Here is a 21,266-nt window from a genome sequence, read left to right as displayed (position 1 = left end):
TAATGGGGTCTGCCAGGTGCCCATTCGGTGTCCACCATTTTCATACTGAAATCAGCAGAGAGAAAAGTCCTTTGTTTTTTTTTGTAAATTCTGATTTTATTAGTTTTTACAATTTACATATAGTTCACAAACAATGTAAATCAATTTTGCAAAAATCTAACAATCAAAACATAAAGTTAGAATAAGCAACAATTTAATTATAACATACAGCAGAGCGTGGAGCAAGTAAGTACTCTCTACTTCAGGAATGGAAGACTAGATTGCTTTTACCTGGAAGGGTGACAGTAAGAGTAAACAAGAAGAGGGGGGTTAAGGAGGGTTGGGTGGATGGGGAAAAGGTAGATTAGGTATAGACAGGGTATCGAGTAAATGTGAGTGCAGAAAACTTTAACAGATCCAGTTTATTACATAAAAGTTCTCCATAATATTTCAAATGGGACTCATTGAGAGCTTGTGTGTATGGATTTATACAGAAGCGAGAGTTTCATAAATTAACCACCAGGGAGACCATGTTTTCAGATAAATATCTCGTGTCCGCGTTTGCCAGCTAATTAACTCCTCATATCTCGCTATCTGATGAACTTTTTCCAGCCATGACTGGATGGTAGGAGAAGAGGTCTGAAGCCAGAGGATAGGGATCAAAGATTTCGCTGCCTCTATCAGATGTGTGGCGAGGTCCCTTTTTGAAAGGGGGAAGTCGGGGGTGGGTTTTGATAGTAGTACAACCTCGGGTGAGAGAGAGATCTGTTTTCCTGTAATTTTAGAAATGAGATGCTCAACTTTCAACCAAAACGGCTTGATAAGGTCGCAATGCCACCAGATGTGTAACATGCTACCTGTCTGTATCTGGCACCTCCAACATAAATTTGAGTCTGCTAGCTTATGTGTATAGAGCCACTCAGGGGTCTTATACCATCGTGTCAGAACTTTGTAGTGTAATTCTTGAAGTCTTACACATCTCGAAAATCCAGAGGAATTTTTCAAAATGGAGCTTATCTCTTCAGCTGAAAATTCAGTGTTCAGATCTCTTTCCCAAGAGTAAATAAAAGTGGGTTTAGAGCAACTTGGAGAGTTCAGTAGAAACGCTTTCAGATATGAGATTGTCCTAAAAATCTTATTCCCAGTAATTAGCTGGGTCTCAAAGGGAGTCAAGTTTCTCGTAATAGGGCCCAGGCGAACTACCTGTTTCATCCAAGTGAAGAAGTTCGCATAGGTTAGAAAATTCAATTTGGAATTTGGCAGAAGGATTTGTAAGTCTTCCATTGATATGGGAGTGCCATCTTTTACTAGCTCGGTAAGTTTATATTTCTCTAGCTTTGACCAGAAGCTGTGGTCTGCTTCAGGGTGTTTGCCTATAAAGGCTGGCACCACGGATGCTGGCATAATTGGCGAGGGTCTCGATGAAAGAGATTGACCATGTAGAAGCCAGGCTTCACAAGGACCTTTTAAAAGTGTATTAACAGATATATTTTTAAGCAATTTGGAGGATGGGGCCCACAAGCAAGATGTATAGTCTATGCCAAAATGTGTCCTTTCAAGTACAGATAACACTGGGTCTCCTGAGGGGTATGTCATGTTCATCCATCTCGATAATTGTACAGCCTTGTAGTAAGTCATAAGGTCAGGTAAACCTATGCCACCTTTCATTTTGGGTCTGATAAGTAATGAGTAGGAAAGCCTCGGAGTTTTATTAAACCATAAAAACCTAGTAATTAGAGATCTTAGAGAGTTAAAGAAAGGCTTTGGAAGATAAATCGGTAGCATTTGCATAACATACAAGATCTTGGGGACTATGTATGTCTGAAATAAATTGCGCCTGCCTATCCAAGATATGATAGGCATATCATACTTTTTTAGCAAGGATTTAATATCTTTCAGCAGGGGGGTATAGTTTGCAGTATAGAGCTCTTGTAAGGTGGGAGTAATAAACACTCCTAGGTACTTGATGCTGTTTCGGTTCCATTTATATGGAGAGTTAGACCTGACCTGTCTCGAAACAGATTTTGGCAATGAAATGTCAAGTATTTCAGATTTATCCCTATTAATCTTAAAATTTGAAATATCTCCATATTGTTCTAGCAAGGCGGATAAGGAGGGGAGGCCGGTGAGAGGGTTGGATATCAAAAAAAGGATATCATCCGCAAAAGCCATAGAAAAAAGTTCCTTATCTGCTACCCTAAATCCAGTAATATTGGGATGTTGCCTGACTGCCATCAAAAGGGGTTCCAATGAGAGGATAAACAGGGTAGGGGAAAGGGGGCATCCCTGTCTTGTACCATTAGTTATTGAAAAATAATTTGATAGGGTTCCATTGACTTTAATACGGGCATGGGGCTGGGAATAAATTGAAAAAATAGCTTCAATAAATCGTTGTGGGAAGTCGAAAGACAATAATGTGCGTTTCATAAAAAGCCAATGTACTCGATCAAATGCTTTTTCAGCATCTGTGCCTAAAAGCATTAGTGGGGTCTTTGTTTTCTTGGCAAGGGCTATAGTATGCAATAGTCTTATCGTGTTGTGTTTCCCCTCTCGTCCCTTGACGAAACCAGCTTGCTCCTTATCAAGTAGAGAGGGGAGGTAGTCCCTAATTCTCAGCGCAAGTAACTTGGCCCAAATTTTTATGTCAAGATTGAGTAGGGAAATTGGACGATAACTACTACATAATAAGGGATCCTTCCCTTCTTTGGCTATTAAAGTGACATGCGCTTCCTGTGTCTGTTTTTGCATTGGGATTCCAGCGAGGAGTGCATTACAGAATTTCGTTAAGTATGGGGTGAGTTGATCCTGAAAAGTTTTATAATATATTAACGGAAGGCCATCCGGGCCCGGACTTTTGCCTATTGGAAAGGTAGACAATGTGTTATTTACTTCTTCTGGTGTAACTGGTTGTAACAATCGAGGGATTGTGGATTCAGGTAATTTAGGCAGGGATATCCCTTGAAAAAATCTGTCCATTTTTCCCTGTACTACAAGCGCTTCTTCTGTTGTTTGGTTTATATGTAAATTATAGAGGGAGTTATAGAAATCATGGAAAGCTTGGGCGATTTTGTCTGTGTCTAAGACTGTAGCTCCCTGTGAATTTTTAACTGCTGCGATATGGGCTTTATCTCTTTCTTTCTTGATTAGGGCAGACATCATCTTTCCTCCCTTATTACCATGGGCATATAATTTACACTTTGAATATAGTAAGTGTTTGGCATTAGAGAAGTTCAACATACTTTTTAATTTTTCCCTCAGGAGAGCCAGCTCTTCTTGTATAGATGTTAATAGAGATCTTTTGTGGACTCTTTCCAGAGTCGAGAGCTGTGCTAATATAGAGTCTAAATCTTTTTGACGTTCTTTTTTCATTTTGGAGGCCCTAGCAATCAATAACCCTCTCATAAAAGGTTTATGAGATTCCCACACAAGTGTGGGTGAAACATCCGCAGTGTCGTTTATTTCGAAAAAGGATTTTAATTCAGAGGCTAGGTGTGCTCTGACTTCTGGTTTGTCTAATATTGACTCATTGAGTCTCCAGGTCCAAGATTTTGGGATTAAATTTGGTAAAGAAAAAATCGTAGTCATAGGAGCATGGTCCGATATACAGATAGGGCCAATGCAGGATGAGGATACAGCAGTAGCCAAGGAACTAGAGCTAAAGACATAATCTAGCCTTTGGTATGTCTGATGGGGAGCAGAAAAAAAGGTGTAATCCTTCACTCTGGGATTAACTAGTCTCCATGTGTCAATTAAGTGTAATTTTTGTAACGCTGCATGTAAACCACCTAATGATTTCTGTGAATGTACTGATTTTCCTGTGGAGGAATCTATAAGAGGATTGACTGCCACATTGAAGTCACCCCCAAGTATTATCTCTCCTTCTGCAAAGAGAGACAGATATTGAAGAGCTTCTTTAAGCCAGGTAATTTGGTCATGATTAGGAGCATAAAAGGTCCCAAATGTTAATAGTTTATTAGCTATTCTGCCTTTTAGAAAAATATATCTCCCCTCAGAGTCAGAGTGTTTTTGAGTACAAATAAACGGAATAGTGGACTTAATGGCTATCGCCACTCCTTTTGTTGCAGATGTCGGATGACACGAAAAGTGCCATTGGCTGAATTGGGATTTGGGCATTTTAGGGATTTTATCCGATTTAAAGTGCGTTTCCTGCACCATTAGTATATCAGTTTTCTGTTTCTGAGCAAATTTCTCTAACCACTTCCTTTTTTCGGGGGAATTTAGTCCATTCACGTTATAGGAAGTGATTGCTAAATGCGAGACCCCTGAACTCTCCATGTTGTCCTGTTGAGGGGAACAATGCGCAAGAGTTTCGATCTAAGTCTAGAACCTTCACTGTTACGTATTGAGTAGATATTTAGGAAGGGAAGGGAAAGGGAGGGGAGAGAAGGAGGGGGGGGGGTGGTAGGGTGAAGAGGGTAGAAACAGAGAGTAGAGGAGTAAATACAAACAATATATCTATGCTTGAGAGACAGATTCAGCTGGTATTCATAAAAGTAAGCAGATGTAAACAGCTTATTCCACACTACACCAATCTACTTAAGAAATTGGTGGAGAGTAACAAAGTGAACTAGATGGGAACGAAGTTAAGTCCTGATCGGAAGGAAGTTCCCGATCTGCCAGTCTTGGAAAGGTAATAACGGAGGGCCGGGCAACCACAGCCAGGCCAGGTCCATAAACGCACAAAAATAACCTCGAGAAACATAGGGGAAGTACTATGTATATAAGTATTACTCAATTAACACTTAAACACTAAAGAAGAACAGGTAAGTATTACAGTATAAGCATGAAAAATAGATAACTTCTCTAAATTTCTGTATAATAATCTCATTAAATTTCTGTAACATAGGTTGACAAAAGTGTGTACGAGATTTAACATGTAAATAACATGTAACAGTTCCTTTCATGTTGCTCACCACTAAGGCTACACGCCAGGGGAAAATAGAAAAGAATCTTTTCAGATAGGTAGTAGACGCCTTTTCGGAGTATTTTTCCTTGATCTGGGGGACCGCTGTCTCAATAGCCCCTGGCTCGTCGGAAGATCAGGTAAATCCTGTAGATAAGGGATGTCCTGGGAGGGCAACCAAGAAGGGATTTCTATGGGATCCATGTCAAGTATATCCCACACAGCTCTGAGATCTCTTGGGGTATGCACTGTTAATCTCCTGCCACCACACATAATAGCCAATCCGAAAGGGTATAACCAGGCATACTGAATATTGCGGGATCGTAGCTCCTCTAGCAGTGGTCTGAGTAGCCTCCTCTTCGCTAAAATAGAAGGCGCTACATCCTGGTAGATTGAGAGTTCATTACTTTCAAAAGAGATTTGGTCAGTAGCGCGTGCTGCATTTAAAATGGCCGCTGTGTCTACATACGATAATAGGCCGCATAAAATGTCCCTGGGAGGATCACCTTGTTTAGGTTTGGGCCTCAATGCTCTGTGGACACGTTCAATTATTACTTTAGCTGCTCTGTCAGGCCCGAGTAAATCACTGAATAACTTGTTAGCCACATTAGGGAGGTCATCAGCCAGATAAGACTCTGGAAGTCCTTTGATTCTCAAATTCTTTCTCCTGCTTCTATTTTCATGATCCTCTGCTAGGGTGAGAGATCTATCTATAAGTTCTCTATGTTGCTGCAGAGTATTAGCTACTGCGTCACAGTGAGAGTGCACGGCCGAGTAAGTGTCTTCCAGGGCCTGTACTCTGTTACCAATAGCCTGCATCTCTGTTTTAATTTCAGCTAACTCCGCCATCACAGGAGTAACAGCTCTGGTTAACGCTTTGGCTAAAGCTTTCTGAAGAAAGGACTTAGAGATGGAGCCTCCGTCAGACTGCTCACCTTCAGTGATGCTTTCCGCCTCTGATTCATCTCCCGTCTCCGTCTCGGGCCTGCGGCCGGGCGCCATCTTGGAGGATAGCTGCATCAGCGGTAAGTTCTTTTTCTTTATAGAACGCTGGGTTTCCCCTTGTAATTTCTGTATCTTCGGGGTGCTGGGTAGTTCCCCTACCTTCTCCTTCCCCGGCTTGACCATGTTCGCCTCTTTGAAGATGGTTTTACTGGCTTCACGGGAACTATCTGTGACGGAGCTCTCTCAGAATGCAACCATCACCTCGCGCGGTCAGGCTCCGCCCCCCAGAAAAGTCCTTTGTGTGACATTTCTCTCCACCGATTTTTTGCAGTCTCCAATGGCGTAGATATGACCTTAGTCTACCAGGTGATCACATTTAGACTATGTAGTTAACCCTAATAATTAATAATTAACATAATACATTATAATTTATACAGTGTCCTCAACAAAAGAGATAATGTCCAAAGTTGACCAAGATTCCTCACATTTTGAAACATGGTCTAGGTATTATGACACCAAGGTGTGCAGAAGATCAGTAAATAATATGGGCATTCACGGCAACCACTACCTATTATCTGAGCCCAAATGGAGCAGCCTCAATATGTGGAGTGGGAGTAAAGGAACATGGTGTGTCCCTGTGTTGGACACTAAGCTATGAGAGATATCATTCACAGAAAATTTCTTGAGGCCAGGGCCTCAGATGGTGTAAACGCTGTGATTTGCCCACGGCGGAAATGCTGTGAGAAAAATTGTGGTGTGTTAAAGTCAGGGCAAAGTGGATGGGATTCTAGGGAATTCTAGGGATTCTAGGGAATGGGATGGGATTCTAGTGAATTCTAGGGAATGTAGGGAATCCCATGCCTACTTTGCAGTAATAATTGCAGTGTGGACACGCCACAGTTTTGGAAATTGCAGCATGTCAATTATACCTATGGAAATGGCGGTGATTTCCTCAGAGAAATAATTGTAACAGGAAGTTCATAGAAGTAGCTTTTGTGAACCTTCTATCCCGCAGCGCTTTTTTGTTGAGGGACACCTTAGCCTTAGGCCCATGTTGTGGAAACACTGTTTTTGATGAAGATTTTGCTGCGGTTTTTGAGTTAAAGTCAAGAGTGGCTTGAAAAAGGAATGGAAACTATAAAGGAAGCTCTTAGAAGCTTCCCTTCTGTTTAATCCACGTCTCACTTTGCTTCAAAAAACTGCAACAAAGAAAACACTGCGTTTCCACAACGTGGGGCCTTAGGCCAGTTTCAGATGGGGTTTTTTGGTCCGCAAAAGTCGCCTCAGATTCCAGACCAAAAAATGGCTAGCCTGAAAGCTGGGGCAGTCACGGCATTCCACTCTGGATTGGGCCCAAATGAATGGCAGAATCTTCCTGAAGAAAGGGCATGTTGCTTCTTTTTTTCGCGAGCAACAACAAATTGCTCGCGCAAAAAAGAAGTGATCGGCTCCCATTGATTTCAATGGGAGGCTTTTATTTTTTAGCAGGATTTTGACGCGGATTCCGCGCCAAGACCTAACCAAAAAACCCTGTTTGAACCCTGCCTTAGCCTTAAGAAAATTTTCAGAAATAGCTAGTAAATTAATTTTAATAGACACCACATATGTATTCTCAGATTATTGAGATTACTAATCCATTTTAAAAACTTTTTGTCCAGTGAAGAAACTTGTAGAAACATTAAAAAGAAAAATGACTCGATGATGATTTGATTTCTAAATGTAAACAAGTAAATAAATCAATCACTTTGGTGATCGTGCGATTCATCTCACGCCGCAATAACTCAATGCGACCTTGTTAACATTAAAACCATTGACATAATTATCCAACCAACAGGGTATTATTTTGTAAAACACTAAAATAATCTACCGTATATACTCGAGTATAAGCGGACCTGAATATAAGCCAAGGCTCCTAATTTTACCACAAAAAACTGGGAAAACTTATTGACTCGAGTATAAGCCGAGGGGAGGAAATGTAGCAGCTACTGGAAAATTTCAAAAATTAAAATGGTCGGAGTTTTTGGGTGCAGTAGATGCTGGGGAAGGGGAGGGGGTGTTTTGGTTGTCTGTCTGCAGCTTCCCTGAGCTTGAGGACTTTTTTCTTCCCCCACTTGGAATTCAGCCTGGCTGAATATAGGGTATCTGCAGTGCTCCTATTAACCCCTTCCCGATAGAACAGGAGCACTGCAGATCCCCTATATTCAGTAGACTGGGCACTGTCAGACACAGGGATACCTAATGTGTTTGTGTGTCACAGTCATTTTCTACTTTTGTATGTATTCTAGGGAAAGGAGGGATTTAGAATATTTATTTATTTATTTTTTTTTTTTTTCTTTGCACTATTTTATGGGAGATTCTATACATTAATATTGTGGCTGGTCATAGACCCCCCCCCCCCTAAAAAAAATTAAATAAAAAAAAAAAAAATATATATATATATATATATATATATATATATATATATATATATATATATATATTTATTTTTTTTGGATGACTCGAGTATAAGCCGAGGGGGGTCTTTTTCAGCATAAAAACTGGGCTGAAAAATTCAGCTTATACTCGAGTATATACGGTATATAGAATGAGCAAGAAAGTCATTTAAGGAAGAAGCAGAAACTTGGAAACTTGCACTAATATTTAAATATTAATTTTCTAATTTAATGTTGGGAAGAAATAAAAAAAAAAAGTGATAAAATAATCTATAAGCCATATACAATGTCATTAAGACACATTCCAATAAATTACTGCACTGTTCTTAGACTTCAAGATATCTTGGCTCACAAAGCAACAGGCCTTGCTAATATAGTCCCCTTGGGGTTGAAATGTCTTAAAGGGATTAGGTCACCAAAAATAACCTTCTTTAAGTTTTATTTTACAAATATTTTTATAAAGAATTTTTCTTATAGTTTATATAGATAACATCATTGTATCCCCCGATCACTGATCCATCATTACATCACTATGGACCATAGACAATGTCACAGCGTATCTCCTCCCCCTCCCCGCACAGAGCATAGTTCTCAACGAGTTGACTCCAGTCTATTGCTGCCTATGGCCATGACTATACCATAAAGCATGTCACTAATTGCTGTAAAAAGAAGGAGCAGACGTTCAGGCAAGATGGCTGCCCCCATAATGATGTACAGTAAATAGAATTAAAAAAATTCTCCAATCTGAAAGAAAAAAAAAAATGATTAGAAAAGAGTGATTTATGTCACGATTTTAATTACTGTATATACTAGAGTATAAGCCAACCCGAATATAAGCCGAGGCCCCTAATTTTACCACAAAAAACAGGGAAAGCTTATTGACTCGAGTATAAGCTGGGGGGGGGGGGGGGGAATGCAGCAGCTACTGAAAAATTTCATACATTAAAATGATGGGAGTTTTTGGGTGCAATAGTTGCTGGGTGCTGGGGAAGGGGAGGGGGTGTTTTGGTTGTCTGTCTGCCCCTTCCCTGAGCCTGAGGACTGTTTTTTTTTCCCCCACTTGGAATTCAGCCTGGCTGTATATAGCGTATCTGCAGTGCTCCTATTAACCCCTTCCTGACAGAACAGGAGCACTGCAGATCCCCTATATTCAGTAGATCGGGCACTCTCAGACACAGGGATACCTAATGTGTATGTGTTTCACAGTAATTTTCTACTTTTTTATGTATTGTAGAGAAAGGATGGATTTACAACTATATATATATATATATATATATATATATATATATATATATTATTTTATTTTATTTTTTTTTTTTTTTGCACAATTTTATGGGAGATTCTATACATTGATATTGTGGCTGGTTATAGACCCCCCCACCCCCTAAAAAAAAAAAATAATAATAATAATTATTTTTTTTTGCTGACTCGAGTATAAGCAGAGGTGGGCTTTTTCAGCACAAAAACTGTGCTGAAAAATTCAGCTTATACGCAAGTATATACTTCCAGACCATCCATTGGGTTTTTCTGTCTCAAAGGTCAGAAGTTGGCCCAGTACTGAAGTGGTTCATTAGATTAAATTTAATTCATTAAAAAAAATTGGGGCACATTCCCTTTAACTGGATGAGCTTTCCTCATGTTCAATCTTGCTTTATATTTATAATACACATTTAAAATGCCTTTTATAGCCATAACCATCATCCAGCAGACCAAAGCCCAGACACTTAGAGGATTTGTCCACCATTAGGATATTGGTTACCGTGGCCTGTTCATGACTTATCAAGCACAGCACCATACAATGTATAGTGGCTGTATTTGGTATTGCAGCTCAGCCCTATACATTCGAATGCATTGCCATGTGACCAATGGACATGATGTCAGTGGCTTGAAAAGTGTAAGTGGAGCTCAATGTCTATTCAATGAATAGCTTTAACTTTTTCAATGGCATTAGGTTTTATTAAAACTTTGCTACTTCACATAAAATGAATAATTTCATATAGTCTTAATTAATCTTCTGACATCTTGTATCATGTGCTGATTTATGTGTTTCCATGCTTACAGACTACAGTCATGTGTTACTTTGTTACAATCCCTTCTTCTACACGACGGCAGGATCAGACAACAAAGGGTTTGTAATCTGTAACCACAGAAACACAGATCTGCATAAACATTATAGAAACGCATAGAACAATATTTTCAATCTAGACGATTTGCTTTTTTTAATTAATGCAGTGGAACAATATAAACTGATCGTACAGATGTAAATATCATTGGAATCCGAGGTAATATTTGCAGATTTTACTATAGTTGCATTTTATTCTTTTATTGGTATCGGAGATAATTAACCTCATATTATCCCTGTGCTATATATGGTACGCCAGCATTAAGAAAAAAAAAAAACCCTCATAGCAATACAAGCTTGTGCAACCTCTTAAAGGGGTTGTCAGAGAGTCCTTTTTAATGTACTACTTCTGGGATCTTTTAGACTCTGTATCCAGGGGTTCCAGGCTGGGATTTAGGATCAGAACCAGTATAAGTCCATGGGTCGCTCCAACTCATCTCCTGTTTTTACAGGAAGTTCCCTATATTATGGAGTGGCTTTGCTATAAGTCCCCATAGCCCAGGTTAGTGAGTGGTGCGCTTGGCAGGGATTGAAGTAAGAATTGCCAGTCTTATGCACAAAGGTGACCCCATGGCACTGCCTAGACATGACTATACCTGGCACAGACGTATCTAATGTATATGAATGGGGCAGCATGGGACCAATAACAACAAACAACCCAATCTGTGGTGATCTCCTCTAAAAACACAACACAAAGGACAACATTATTTGAAGAGAAAGAAAAACAGACAGGCACTCCCCAGGGATGTTACTTAAAAAAAATCTATTTAGGTAGGCAAATGGAGCCAGAGGCTCTGCGATACCAGAGATACGATGAGCTCAACCTCAGTAATGCAATGGAACGCCTTGGATAGATTAAACCAGGCCTTTATTACGGTAAGATAACGCATTTTGGGGTAAATTGTATCCAACAGAGATACACCCCTTCATCAGATGTCGTAATAGCAGCGCAGAATTGGTCTGTAAGTCAAAAATCTTACTGCAATAAAAGCCTGGTTTAATATATCCAAGGCGTTCCCTTGCATTACTGGGGTTGAGCGCATCATATCTCTGGGATTGGAGAGCCTCTGGCTCCATTTGCCTACCTACTTATCACGTGGTTGGACGACCCGTCCCCCAGATGGATGCGACCCCTGCTCACAAGCTTTTTTAAGAATCCAAGCTCCATTATTATATTAATCCCATGGTGCTGTACATTATTATATTCATGGTGCTGTACATTATTATATTCATGGTGCTGTACATTATTATATTCATGGTGCTGTACATTATTATATTAATTACGTGGTGCTGTACATTATTATATTCATGGTGCTGTACATTATTATATTCATGGTGCTGTACATTATTATATTAATTCCATGGTGCTGTACATTATTATATTAATTCCATGGTGCTGTACATTATTATATTAATTCCATGGTGCTGTACATTATTATATTCATGGTGCTGTACATTATTATATTCATGGTGCTGTACATTATTATATTCATGGTGCTGTACATTATTATATTAATTCCGTGGTGCTGTACATTATTATATTCATGGTGCTGTACATTATTATATTAATTCCATGGTGCTGTACATTATTATATTAATTCCGTGGTGCTGTACATTATTATATTAATTCCGTGGTGCTGTACATTATTATATTAATTCCGTGGTGCTGTACATTATTATATTCATGGTGCTGTACATTATTATATTACTCCCATGGTGCTGTACATTATTATATTAATTCCATGGTGCTGTACATTATTATATTATTTCCGTGGTGCTGTACATTATTATATTAATTCCATGGTGCTGTACATTATTATATTAATTCCATGGTGCTGTACATTATTATATTAATTCCATGGTGCTGTATGTTATTATATTCATTCCATGCTGCTGTATGTTATTATATTCATTCCATGGTGCTGTACATTATTATATTAATTCCATAGTGCTGTACATTACTATATTAATTCCATGGTGCTGTACATTATTATATTAATTGCATGGTGCTGTTTGTTATTATATTAATTCCATGGTGCTGTACATTTAGCGCCGCACCTCCCATGAGGCGACCTGAAGCGACCGCTTCAGGCGGCGCTATGCCAGGGTCCCGGGGGGGGGCGGCATTTTTGCTGACCTAAGCCAGTGCAGGACAAGCTGTCCCGGACTGGCTTAGCATCACTGTCTCGGCAGCCCGGCAAGGGAAGCGAGCGGTAGATTGGGGAGGCCCTGTGGACACAGCGCTGCTCCACCAGCCTCCCCTTACGCTCAGGCAGAGAGCAGGTCCTCTCCCTGCCTGCTAACGTCCGCTCCGCCCTGCCCCCCTTCACTCCGCTCCGCCCCCTCCTCCAGGGGGGGGGCTTTCTGTCGTCCACCTCAGGCGGCATAAAAGCTAGGTTCACCCCTGTGTACATTATTATATTAATTCCATGGTGCTGTACATTATTATATTAATTCCATGGTGCTGTATGTTATTATATTAACTCCATGTTGCTGTACATTATTATATTAATTCCATGGTGCTGTACATTATTATATTAATTCCATGGTGCTGTATGTTATTATATTAACTCCATGTTGCTGTACATTATTATATTAATTCCATGGTGCTGTACATTATCATATTAATCCCATGGTGCTGTACATTATTATATTAATTCCATGGTGCTGTACATTATTATATTAATTCCATGGTGCTGTATGTTATTATATTAATTCCATGGTGCTGTATGTTATTATATTCATTCCATGGTGCTGTACATTATTATATTAATTCCATGGTGCTGTATGTTATTATATTAATTCCATGGTGCTGTACATTATTATATTAATTCCAAGGTGCTGTACATTATTATATTAATTCCATGGTGCTGTACATTATTATATTAATTCCATGGTGCTGTATGTTATTATATTCATTCCATGGTGCTGTACATTATTATATTAATTCCATGGTGCTGTATGTTATTATATTAATTCCATGGTGCTGTATGTTATTATATTCATTCCATGGTGCTGTACATTATTATATTAATTCCATGGTGCTGTATGTTATTATATTAATTCCATGGTGCTGTATGTTATTATATTAACTCCATGTTGCTGTACATTATTATATTAATTCCATGGTGCTGTACATTATCATATTAATCCCATGGTGCTGTACATTATTATATTAATTCCATGGTGCTGTATGTTATTATATTCATTCCATGGTGCTGTACATTATAATATTAATTCCATGGTGCTGTATGTTATTATATTAATTCCATGGTGCTGTATGTTATTATATTCATTCCATGGTGCTGTACATTATTATATTAATTCCATGGTGCTGTATGTTATTATATTAATTCCATGGTGCTGTACATTATTATATTAATTCCAAGGTGCTGTACATTATTATATTAATTCCATGGTGCTGTACATTATTATATTAATTCCATGGTGCTGTATGTTATTATATTCATTCCATGGTGCTGTATGTTATTATATTCATTCCATGGTGCTGTATGTTATTATATTAATTCCATGGTGCTGTATGTTATTATATTCATTCCATGGTGCTGTACATTATTATATTAATTCCATGGTGCTGTATGTTATTATATTAATTCCATGGTGCTGTACATTATTATATTAATTCCAATGTGCTGTACATTATTATATTAATTCCATGGTGCTGTACATTATTATATTAATTCCATTGTGCTGTACATTATTATATTAATCCCATTGTGCTGTACATTTAGGGGTTTACATACGGTACACAAAATATACAGAACAAATATAATAACAGTTACCAACTGGCACACTGGGATAGAGGGCCCTGCTATTATCCATAGGCTATGGTTGTTCCAGAAATTCTCATTCATATGAATAGCTCTGAGAAACAATACCAGACATGGCCGAAATGGAATTTTTGTTTTTGTTCTTTTGTTTGTTTTTTCAGTGAAAAGAAGTCACTTAAAATTGCAGAATGAAATGGCAAATGGACACGTACAATAAAATCATCAAAACTGAGTCTTTGCAGAAAAGCCCGACATGGATCTGAAACACAGCTCGAGTCACTTTGTTGTGTTAATCCAAAACCATAATGGAAAACTCTACAAGCTTATTAAAAAAAAATCACAATATCCCGGGCAACACCTCATGCGATTGTTATTCACGGCTTAGAGTGACAGTGTGATCGTATCAAACTAGGAGTAAATAGAGAACATGCTAAAGTTTAACTTCTAAAGGGTGAAAACATGAAGATTGAATTTAATACTTTACCTTGTCTCCTCGGAAATACATATAATATCGAGGCTGGAGAATTTACTCAGATGCACAGAGGTATAAATCAGCTTAGGAATGTCATTACTTTTGCAATGGAATAATATAGAATAGTATGATGAAAAGTATTCAAGGGCATGTGCATTACAAATAAAAGTGCGAGGAAGAAAAAAAAAACATTCTGAATTAATCAGGTCTTTGAAGAGCTTGAGCGAACGAAGGAATCCAAGCAAAGCTGTCAAGGTTTTATTATATTTATGGAAAGTTTGCTACAAATTGTTCAGCTTAGGATGATTGTCACAAGCCAAACAGAACAAGATATGAGCAAAAATCTAGAGAATCCAAATAAATATTCATTGTGAGGAATCAGTCGAGGACTCAGAGTTGGGGGTTATGTCTCTCAAAAAAAACTTCCTTAAAAACAAACGCCCATAACCCAGAATGGTCAGGACTCCGGATCATAACAATACTGGATTAGTGATAAGCCTGCAGTAAACACTATAGATTTTCATTGTTTGCTGAAAATAGATCTACTCTACGGCCACCCAGCGAATACTCTCGCCCGCACTGGTCCACCTTAAACTGTGCTGCTCACTTAATACACTTCGCCGCCCTGTTCTTCATCGGCTGCTCCCCTCTACCAATCCCTTCACTGGCAACTCATTGCCCAGTGAATAGACTTCAAGCTTCTAACACTGACATACAAAGCCATCCACAACCTGTCCCCGCCATATATCTCTGAACTAATCTCCTGCTACCTGCCCACACGTAACCTCAGATCCTCCAATGACCTCCTACTCCGCTCTGCCCTCATCCGCTCCTCACACGACCATCTCCAAGATTTCTCCTGTACATCTCCCATACTTGAACTCCTTACCAAGACACATAAGACTGATCCCCACAATCACAGGCTTCAAGAAGGCCCTGAAGACTCACCTATTCAGGAAGCCCTACAACCCCCAATAACACTATCACCGCACCCCCATCTGTACAGTCTCCCCCTCTCCTTCTGTCTCTATCCCTCTCCCTCATAGACTGTAAGCCCTCGCGGGCAGGGCCCTCTACCCCACTGTGCCAGTCGGTCATTGTTAGTTTTATATTTGTTTGTATATTTTGTGTACTGTATGTAAACCCTCAAATGTAAAGCACCATGGAATTAATATAATAATGTCCAGCACATGGGATTAATATAATAATATAATGGAATTGTATGACCATATGATTCAATTCAAAATCCAAAGACGACCATTTCATGTCATCAGGCACATGCAGTATTATATAGAACGCCGACAGTGCACTGAATTCAGTGAACTGTTAGGGCTATTTCACACGGGGACATGGAGGAGGATTTTGACAGTGGAATCCACGTCATAATCCTCCTCCATACAATGTAAGGGCTAGTTCACACAGGGCCAAAGGGGCAGATTTTGACAACGGAATCCACGTCATAATCCGCCCCTTTACAATGGTGGTCTATGGAGACGACTAGTGTTGCCGATAGCGGGAAAAAAAAAGCTAGCTGCCCTCTCTTCAGGCGGAAGCCGCAACCTCCGGTGTCGGCCCATTCATTTGAGCTGACTCCAGGGTGGGGGAAGCCGTGACCGCGACATCGTGGCAGGCGGGGTTTGACCATATTTTGACTTGGCTCCCCGAGTCAAAATGTGGTTAAAATGTGCCCCCCCCCCCCCCCGTGTGGATGAGCCCTTAGTCTATGTAGACTGCTAGCTTTTTTTTTTCTGCTAGCAGATTTTTCTACTAGTAGAGAAAAAGAAGTGACATGACCTTTCTCCAGGCATTTTTCGCCTGAAGAAAGCAATAGAAGTGAATGGGAAGCGTTTTTTGCCACACTTTTTTTGCAAAAAACCACGCTGCGTTATTTTACAAAACCCGCGCGTTAAAAAATGCAACACATTTTTTTGCGTCCTGTTCTCTTTAAGCATGGGAAAATTGCCTGGAAGTGGTTTTTACAAAAAAAAATAAAACGCTCCACAAAAAGCGTGCCAAGGTTAAAAAAAATGCTTCATAATTAGGAAGCGGGTTTTTTTTTCGGGTCCCAAAATAAGCAACATATTATTAACATGTGAACTAAGCCTTGGTGTTCCCCTTCCCCAGGGCTGGAGACATCGGTGCCGTTCATTTTGGCACTGATCTCTCCCCACTGTCAGAAGGGCATTCCTGGCAGTCTGGTGTCATTGTTGGGTTAAGAAGAACGATCTTCTGCCCCCCCCCCCCAAAAAAAAAAAAAAAAAAAAATAGTAGCCTTGTGCTGCCAGAAGGGTATTCCTTACTACCCAGCCTTGACGCTGAGCTCTGAGTATTCCCCCTCCCAGTACATGTCTTTAGATGAGTACTGTACCAAAATGACCAAAAATGAGTCTGGTTATGAACTAGAGAAAATGGCCGAGTCATGAAGTGGATAGGATATAGAAGTATCAAAAGCAAAAGCATTGCAGAACCAAAAATAAAAATCCAAAATTCAATTTTAGCAAATTTAGGTCTTTTACATTGTTATGAATATGTAGTTTATGGACTAACCGTAGATGGAACGATAATAAACCAGGACTGTATATTGTTACCATGTTCTTCCTCACCATAGTGTGTATTTGGATTCACTAAAAAGTCCACATTACTATAGAAGTTTGCGGGGAGTACATTTTTGTACAGTATTAAAGGTTGTTTTTCGCCACTTTTATACCTTGGTGTGTTTTCGGATTTCTTATTACTTTGCCTTTGGGAAAGAACTTTAACAACACCTGGGGCTTTATCAGAATCTATCTGACGCTCATCACCCTGTCAACCGTGACATCTCAATTTAATGCTGAAGCCACTTTCAAAAACTTCAGAAACTTTGAAATGCAGCTTCAAAAGGAAGCAAGGTCTACGGAGTCATTTGAGGAAAAAAAGGAAACAACAATGTGATGTTTCCAACCATCTCGTAGACCAGAAGGCCATCAGGCGTATTCATCGCATTGACAAAAATATCAAGAGGTGATATAGAAAACTAAAGAAAAGAAGTGCACAAAATACGAATAAGAACGGATACCGAGAAAAGAGAATTGTTTCTGTTACTTTATGTAAAAATTCAAAAACATTAATAACTTCTAATTCTGAACTGGATGAATATATCACACTGTGCTGGTGCTACCGGGGGCTGATCACTGGGAGTTTATCTTAAGAAAAAAAAAACCCCTTTAAAAGGGTTTCCCGAGTAGACAACTAACGCCCTATTCATAGGATAAGGCATAACATTCAGACTCACGGGGGGTCTGTTTGCTCAGACAGAATGGGGGCGCACTATTGAGTCATGAATTGAGTTGTGCTCAGGCAATGGAGAGAGACCCAGTAGAAAGGCCTGAAATTATAGTCCTTTCTGATGGTGGGCATTAACCCTTCAGATACCTTGTTCATATATGACCAAGGCATTGTTTTACTGGAAGCAACATGGGTGCTGCCATCCTTAACCGAATTGAAAAAAAACTAAATCCATTGGTGGCGCCCTGTATGACTGTATTCAGCGATAGTAGGACCACCCATGAAAGGTGAAAGGCAGAGATTAACTCTTTGTTCACATCTGCGTTTGGTAATCCTTTCACGGAGTTGACATAGGGATCCCCCGAATGGACTAGCGAACGCATTTGCAAGTGGTGTGTAGTCAAAGCAGACAGATCCCCATAGACTATAATGGGGTATGTGTGCTTGCTGCGCTCTGCCCACACGAATCATGCAGACAGGAAAATAGATTGTGAAGTACTTTCCTGTCCGCATGTTCCATGCAGAGATCTCACGGCAAGCACACATGACCCATTATAGTCTATGGGATCTATGGGGATTTGTTTGCTTTCATTGCACACCGCTTGCAAATGCGTTCGGTAGTCCATTCAGGAGGCTCTCCATGCGGACTGCCCCAAACGTATTACTAACGCAGATATGAACAAGGCCTTAGATCAAAGAAATACCAGCCCCATGGACTTCCATCCCACAAATATGTATCAAATACCTGCAGATCAGGCTAAATTTACAATGTAACAAGTTCGCTTTAAGAGAATTATGTCTGATTTGTCAAGGCTTGGGTGATTTCCTGGTAAAAGGATAAGAAAGAAATATTTGCTCATGGCTTAAGAAGCTTACTATACTTTATGCAATAGATGCATTTACAAAAAAGGATGGGTCCATCTCATTACACGATGACGTCAATGTGCCCCGTGTGATTCACAATCCCAAGCCTCAGCATTGACCTGGAGCCACCGATATCAGAAGAAGCAGTGAAAGAAGACCTGACTAAGTAAAAAGGTGAGTAGGGGTGTTATTACACTTTGGAGTCAGAATAGATCCTAGAGAGGAAACATGATTGTGGTAAAGATGGTAAACCCCAAAAATCTCAGCTTTACCAAACCCCAAATTTTTGGAAAACTCCTAAGGACCACAATCCATTACAAGCTGGTTTGTACATCCCTAGCAACATTGTCATTACCCCATGTATACAGGTCTTTACATAGAAACATTCTGCCTAACAACTGCGTCCACTAGGGGGAGCTTTGGAGCTTACCGCATACCCCAGTATTAAATATCTCACCAAACATATCCAGTAAGCTCCTAGAGGTGGCCCATAACAAAATAAGCCATCTTATTGTACAGTTTGCCACTAATTCATCTTCTCCCTTCATTTCTTTATAAGTTGTATCATTCTCGGGACTGTTTTTTATTCTTAATTTCATATTTGAGTGTTAGACTACAAAGAATAAGACATTTTCATTAAATGAACAAGTACAAAACAGAAGCAACCGATCTGAGGATGACACTTTGTTGAATTTCCATCCAGATCTCGACGGAAGATACTTTATTAAATATGCCTCGAACAATCTGTCCTACAGAAACGGAGGCTACACAGCTACAAATGTTTAGCTGAAACAACAGAAGTTGTTGTCTACATTTGACTTTAGCCTGACAGCAGCAACAGCAAATAAAATGTAAAAAATAAAAGGAACTGGATGTATAATAGTCTTGAAATGTCAATCTGTCAAAAGCGTTCTACTTATATTCTCCTTCCACTGACAGTGCCATTTAAAGGCAAGAAGATTTTTCAGAATTACTTTTATGCATTTATATACCACGAGCCTGATAGGGTGAGGATGTCCTGTGCACCAAATGGCAAGTCCTGTACTATATACAGTATAATGCTGGAAAAGTCAGATTTTTTTCGAATAAAAGGGAAATCGGACAAAGGCCAATGTAACAATAATAACAAAAAACAGTTCTAGAAAGCGGCTAGGTCTATAGAAACGCATTGATGTCGGTCGAATTGGTCACTTTGTGGCTTAACCCCTTCCCACAGAGGCATTTTTTGATTTCCAAACCCCATAAATTTTTTATGTTTCCATTTGCAGAGCCATACGAGGTCCCAATGTTTGGTGGATGCATTGTTTTTCATAATGGTACCATTAGTATTCTGTACAATGTACTAGGAAACTGAAAAAAAAATCGGAATGAGGAGGAATATGCAGAAAAAGTGAGTTTTTACGACTTTCTTACGGGCTTAGTTTTTAAAGCGCTCACTCTCCAGCCAAAATGACATGTCACTAGGGATGAACCGATCTTGAGATTTCAGGATCGATTTTAAAATCCGATTTCCGATCATTTTCCAGTCGATCCTGATCATGAAATTTTCTCGATCGCCGATCGGGATCAGATCTTTCCCAATACCGATCACTCAACCCTAATTGTATATTATATATACACAGTAGGGTTGAGCTCATCTTGAGATTTCAAAATCCAATTTTCGATCATTTTCCGCCAATCCCGATCGTGAAATTTGCTCGATCGCCGATCAGGATCCGATATTTTCCGATCTCGATCTCTCAACCCTACATGTCACCTGTATTCTATGTTTTGGTATGATTGTGGGGATACCAATTTTATATAATTGTATTGACTTTTTAGCTCCTTAACAAAAAAATCCAAAACTTTGCAAAAAAAAAAATTATATATTTTTTTCTTAAAGTCGCCATATTCTGACACCCGTAACTTTTTTATATTGCCATTTACGGGGGTAAATATGGCAACCTTTTTTTGCAGGGCCAGGTGTACTTTTTAGTTATACCATTTTGGGGAATTGCTATCGCTTTGTTCACTTTTGATTGATATTTTTATCAGAGGCAAAACAGCGAAAAAAATGGTGATTTGGTGCTTTTGATTTTTTTATTCTCCATATGGGAAAAATGTTTTTAGAAGTTTGTAAACCAGGATATCTAACGTGTCAGTATGTTCACAGTATTGGACTCAGTACAGGTGGTGGGTGATGGATACTGTAAGTGGTAAGCTCCATGATGGAGATTAATTCCCACCCATGCTGGGTGACAGAAGGTTGGTGGGTGACAACAGTCCAAAGACTTTTCTGTGAGCATGATAGTTAAAGAAGCACTAAAGTAAAAAAAAAAAAAAAATCCCTTTGAAAATGAACCTGTGTGCAGTGTAATGTTATTGAATTACTTACTGACAGCTTTGTGAAGTTATGTGCTCCCTTCTGGAGCACTGATCTCCCTTTTCTCTGCTGTACACAGTGTTTTTTTGTATGAGCGAAGTTCAAACTATC

The 21,266-nt window shown here is 39.4% G+C and overlaps 1 protein-coding gene across 1 annotated transcript in view; it reads right to left on the bottom strand.

Moving 5' to 3' along the window:
• Positions 1 to 21,266, bottom strand: part of CSMD3 (CUB and Sushi multiple domains 3) — a 1,052,627-nt gene that overhangs the window by 768,944 nt on the left and 262,417 nt on the right. The window lies entirely within an intron of this gene.

This window comes from Leptodactylus fuscus, chromosome 4 (assembly GCF_031893055.1).
Source record: "Leptodactylus fuscus isolate aLepFus1 chromosome 4, aLepFus1.hap2, whole genome shotgun sequence".
Taxonomy (NCBI): Eukaryota; Metazoa; Chordata; class Amphibia; order Anura; family Leptodactylidae; genus Leptodactylus; species Leptodactylus fuscus.
Note: the sequence above shows the minus strand (reverse complement) of the source record. Positions and strands in the feature narration are given on the sequence as shown.